This window comes from Sphaeramia orbicularis, chromosome 14, assembly GCF_902148855.1.
Source record: "Sphaeramia orbicularis chromosome 14, fSphaOr1.1, whole genome shotgun sequence".
NCBI lineage: Eukaryota > Metazoa > Chordata > Actinopteri > Kurtiformes > Apogonidae > Sphaeramia > Sphaeramia orbicularis.
The window spans coordinates 34,190,837-34,196,836 of record NC_043970.1 but is presented as its reverse complement, the minus strand read 5'-3'; positions in this window follow the sequence as shown (position 1 = coordinate 34,196,836).

Below are 6,000 nucleotides of genomic sequence, written 5' to 3'. Positions count from 1 at the left end.
AGGGAAAGACATGAGACAATCGGACCGAGCTGCCACTCAGGGCTTTGGCAGGCGGATTTATGAGCACTGCTTGTGGCTCATACCTGCAACATGCCCGCTCTTCCTGACCATACATAGAATCAGGCACAAAATCAGGCTGCCATGACATAAATATTGGGTTTAGACATTCTGGCAGCTGAACCCGTGACATAAATGCTAAAACTATGAGCAGCTCTGATGGGTGTTTCTTAGAGGCAAGAGAAAAAACAAAACTAATGAAGTTACTGTAATCTTTTTATAGACTATCTGAGCGGTCTGGTCTGCTGTGCCATTAATCATAGATGGTGACAGAATACCTATGCTGGCTGGAAACTTTAGCTTGATGTACAGCACTACATGTTTACTCTGCAAAGCTGTTTTGAGGTGATTCTGATGGGCAACAGTGGCCATGGAGATTCTTCACTATTATTGAGTTTTGTTTCTTGGAGACATTTAATATCTGCATGCATCAGTGCTAGAAGTTTCTAGGAATGGCAATGTGAGTGCATGACTCTGGTCCAGACTGAAATGTCTGAGGCCACCAGGTGGACTGATACCGTAGACTGTGTACAGTTGTGGACAGAGGAACCATGACGTCACCTGTTGGCCTCTGGACTGTGGTTTTGAAGCCAGTAGTGACCATATTTGGACAAAAGGGGTGGAGCTGCAGCTAATTTACTGACTTCGTAAAATGGCAAACTTCATCATGCACTCTGTACAAAGTCATTTTACAGACTTGGTAGTTCAACCTATTAACAACAACCACAGTGATAAAGAAACTCTGACAGTTCATCTTCATCAAAATGAATTCTAATAAGTAAAGGTTGCAGTATATGAGATGTATTAACCCGTTAGCCACCTGAGTTTTTTGTTTGTTTGTTTGTTTGTTTTTTCAAAACTATTCAACTGTGATATCAAGATTTCAAAAAGCTGTCTGTTTTATTCAGTTATGTTGCTTGTCACAATATTGCAACTTTGGTGCTTAAAGTGGTGAAGTTGCAGGATTGCAACCAACTCAGTACCCCCGTCAGCCTTTGCTGTGGCAATTGCAAAAACAGCACACACCTTCTCCTAGAGTCACTGTTGGGTTTGCTCTGCACTTTTTTGTATAGAATATAATAAGACCGGCCCACAGACTAGAGGGTTAATGCACTTTAATGGTGAATTACACTTGCTTTAAAATAGAACAAAGCCCATTCTGAGCAACTGTACAAACATGCAATGTTGTGCTCCTAAATTTTACACACTGGACATTTAATAATTCTTAAAGGCTCAACTTTTATGTACAATTCAGTATCTGAGGACACTTTAAGTGAATCAACAATTGACAGCAGACGTAGCTCAAGCAGACTTTTTTAATCTATGAATTATACAAATATAAGATAATGTTTAAAAAAAAATAGACTTACAAATTACCATATGGCTTAGGTTAAAATTTTCATAAATTGTCATAATTGCAGTGACATAAAAACAACAGATAAGAACCTCCAGAGGTTTTGACATATTACATACCATGTTTTGAAATAGACAAACCAGGGAATTATAATATGATTGCAACACTATATTAACAGAACTCTATATTCAACTCACCAGAACAGTTCATTTCAACCTGGAGCATTTATCATATCGAGTTGAGCTACTGCTGGTCCATGATGAGAAGATTTTTTTCTTTTTTTAGACAGTTCCTTATCCAAGTCTAACTACCTCTCTTTACTGTCATTTGCGAAGCAGAAAAATCACAGGAGACATAAAGCTGTCTTTTCATCATGTGTTTAGAGATAGAGCACTGTTATCTGTGTGGGTCCCAGCAAACTGCACGCCAAAGCATGACCTCACTGTGCTGTGGGAAATGTCATTGCATTTCTACCTCCATGATTGTTTAATTCAGTCATGTTTTGCTCTGACTGTGTAATGATAGGGATTCCCAGTATTTCAGTGCAAGGATTTAGTAAATTGACTTTTACAGGAGTACTCTTATTCTTATTCTGTACCTGTACTATAACTATTTAGGCTGTCACTGTTGGTGAGATCACGCAGCTTACATTCCATTACATTGTTTGAGCATATGTTATGATTATGAACCTTATTATCAAATCAACACCTTTTAACAGTTGAGCTGCTTCACATGCTCTGCCTTCATCAGTAATACAGTAAGACTCTCAGCTCAGACTGTTTCTCACCACAGGTATTGACAAGAATATCACTCACCTCAAACCACAGCCCCATTATAAAACCGGCATAGGGCTAACTGTGTGACGGTCCATTTGGAGGGAGTATTCTCTTACAACATGCGCTGAAAAAGGTCAGGGGGCTGGCAGCAGGGACAGGAAGAGGTGATGTCACTGCCCGGGGAATATCTCTGAATCCCTCCCGCCTTGGATGTTTAATTTATAGCACATTAGTCAAAGTGATACCATATTGTTACCTATGACCTACTTTAATGTTTAATGTGTGTTTGTGGCAGAACATATGGCACTAACACGACTCTGGTGCCGCGATATGCGGTGTGACATAACTCAGCTGCCTCAGTATCACACCCTCCATTCAGCCCAGATTTGTAACCTATCAATGCACTGTACATGTCACATGCTGTGTGTAAAGGTGACTTGTCCACTTTTTGTCACTGCAGGTGAAGGTGAAGCAGGGTTTCATGCAGAAACACCAATAGCACTTACACTGAATTAAAGCCTTGGACAATAGAGAGTGTACATAATGATGGATGTCATGAGAGCACTTCAAAACTGATGTGATATATTTTGTAAATTTTGTGTAGTTTGTAATTTACTTACACAGCCTGACCAAAAAACCCAACACCTGACTGTAACTAAACAAATTGGTAAGAGTAAGAGCCTTCTCCTGGAAAACGACTTCAGTGATTAATATGTCTTAGTTGGCAGCAAGTTATTAAATCATAACTGATCCACTGAGGAACTTTTGATTTATTAAACAACCATGTCAGAAGGCATATGATGTAAGTGTAACTGGCCACCTAAGGAGACTAAAATTGGGCAAAAACTGTTCAGTGTTATTCGAATTATTAAAACCTGGAAGGATAATGGTGTACTGTCATCTTTGAGGAAGAAGTATGGTCAGAGAAAAATCTCTGATTGTCATCGATCACTTGAACATTGGGTGAAACGAAACCGTAATATCAGCATCACAACTCATGACTATATTTAATAGTGGAAATAACTCCATTTTCACATACACAAATGTGAAGAGAACTCAAGGGACTGGGACTTAACAGCTGTGTGACCTTAAGAAAACCACTTATTACTGTGGATAATTAGAAAAAAGGCTTCATGTTTGTTAAAGAGCATAAAGATTGGACTGTGTTTCAATGGTAAAAGGTCATGTGGTCTGATGAGCCCACATTGACCCTGTTCCAGAGGGATGGATACATCAGGATGAGAAGAGAGACAGAGGAAGTGACTACCCATCATGCCTAGTGCCTATAGAACAACCCTGTAGGGGCAGTGTTATGATCAGGGGCTGGTATAGTTGGTCAGGTCTAGGTTCAGTAACATTATGTGTCCATAACATGAGGTCAGATGAACCTGATTATACTGAATGACCAGGTCTAAACATCATGGATTTTTTTCTTCCACATAACAGACATATTCCAAGATAATACCAGGATTCATCAGGCTCAAATAGTGAAAGAGTGGTTCAGGAGCAAGAGACATCATTTAAACACATGGACTGGCCACCACAGAGTTCAGACCCTGAACACACTGATAATCTTTGGGGATGAACCGGACAAGACTTTACACAGTGGTCTGACTCTCCATCATCAATACAAAATCTTGGTCAAAAATTAAGCAACTGAGGACACAGTGTTCTCAATGTGTACTCTAACCAAAGCTATAGGCAGTCCAATATTTTTGGGAGAGGATCAGATTATGTATAATGTAATTAGTTACAACCCAATGCTGCCCCAGACATATCAGCAGATCTACAAGTGCAGTCATATTTAACATAAATTAATGGACTTGCCAGTTCTAGAGCTTTACAAGATATTTTTATTCATGTATGTCATGTATTGTGAATACTCTAACAAAGCCCAGGGGTAAAAGCAAGAGATAAATAGTGATACCATTAAAGTCACTATTAGATAAAGGCTATAATGTAAATATAATTGTCTAGTCAGGTTTGAGACTCAAATTCTCAGAAAACCCAAAGTAAATTCAATTGGGATTTCAGCAAATTACTGATACAATAAGAGAGGGTTTTTACACAGCTCCTCTGAATGGGAGCATTTCTGGGAGACCACCCTCCGGTCACAGCATCAGTGATAACACAACTTAATACACAATATATACACTGTTGGCCAAAAAGTTTGACTAAAATATTTTTAGCTCTTCTCATGACATGATTGTGACAATGTGATATATTCTTGATAGCTGAGGTGTAACTGTGAATCAGTAATGTAATCATTGCACCTGGTCAAAGGTGATTACTGATGTGTATTAAAAGGAATAAAAAGAGGAAAGTGTCTGATAACAAAATTATTACAACTATATGGGCAAACAGTGCGGAAATAATTCAGCACTGGTAGTAAATTACATTTACACACTCGTTTTCCTGATGCGTACATATTGTGTTTCTCAAACATGCAGAGATGTTGTTTCCTTGTTGTATAATTTGCCTCTTTTATCTTGACAGGCTTCAAATGTGATGGACAAAGAGTCAAACATGATGATTTGTGTATTATTTTGACAAATACTGGATGATTTATGCCCCTCTCCCTGAGGACACAGAGTCATATGTTGATGTAATAGCTTCACGTCTGTTGGGACACACCAGTGTAAACAGAGCACAGTGTCACCTTTTATTCACTCACATGCAAAATAAGGAATAAACAGTCTCCCTAAATTATTATTATTAGCTGTGACAACAAATGTTGTTTGAAGCAGGAGTGTGAGCACATATGACAACTTTGTAATGCTTTGTATGAAAACAGGCCAAGGAAAAGACAGGATGTCATGTGTTGTCAGTGTCAAACAGTGGATTTTTATGACAGTGCAAATAATCCCCACCTATAGTCCCGTCATATACTGATGATGTAGGAATAATTACACATGTAAATCCAGAGTTTGCCAAATTTCTACATGTTTAACATCTGTATATAGTAGAGCATTACACCGCTCTACGGCACATTTAACCTTATGTACTGCTTTTACTGGTTTTGAATTGAGGATTGTTTGATTGTCTACAGTGGATAAAAAATCTGTCATATTTTTAAAGGCCACCTTCAATCATGTAACTATACATAATAAAGTGGTCTACACTGAATAATAGTTGAGATTAATATGGTTCCAAAAAAGAGAGTATAACCTCATCAACAATTTGAGTTGTTGAGCTGTTGTGAAGTGAGATCATCCCAAAAAATTTAAAATCTCTTAAATCCTCATTCTATGAACATAAATATTCTCTGTTTCTAAAGGTTTGACTGCAGAACATTATGTTTCCTGCCTCCCTAAAAGTCCACTTTTTACTCCACATTTGTCTCCAGGTTCAGGTTTAGACATCAGACTGCTAAAAGTCGTAAATTAGATCACGATTGGCTCTAAATTTGTGTGAAGTCACAAATCCTGCTGGTAGGTCTGGTCCTGAAGTTCAGATATTTGGTGAGTGCAGAAAACCCCTGAAGTGTCAAAGTACACAGAGATCATCCTGCAGAGGGAAAGTCCAACATTATGATGAACAGGCAATGAAAAATACTTGGTAGCCTGCTGTTCTTACTACAATCACATCGAAGATTAGCATTCCCATTTTCCGGCTTTAGACTTCGTTGGCAGCACCAATAGTCAGTCTGAAACCTACAAAACTGCAACTTTAAATAAATAAGACACAAAGATAGGAAAGTGAACACAGCTCATCGTTCAAAAGAACACACGGACACTAGAAAGTTATTTGTGCTTTGAAAATATGCTTCTTTGCTATGTGGGTTAGTGGACCCTTTCCAGACAATATGATGTA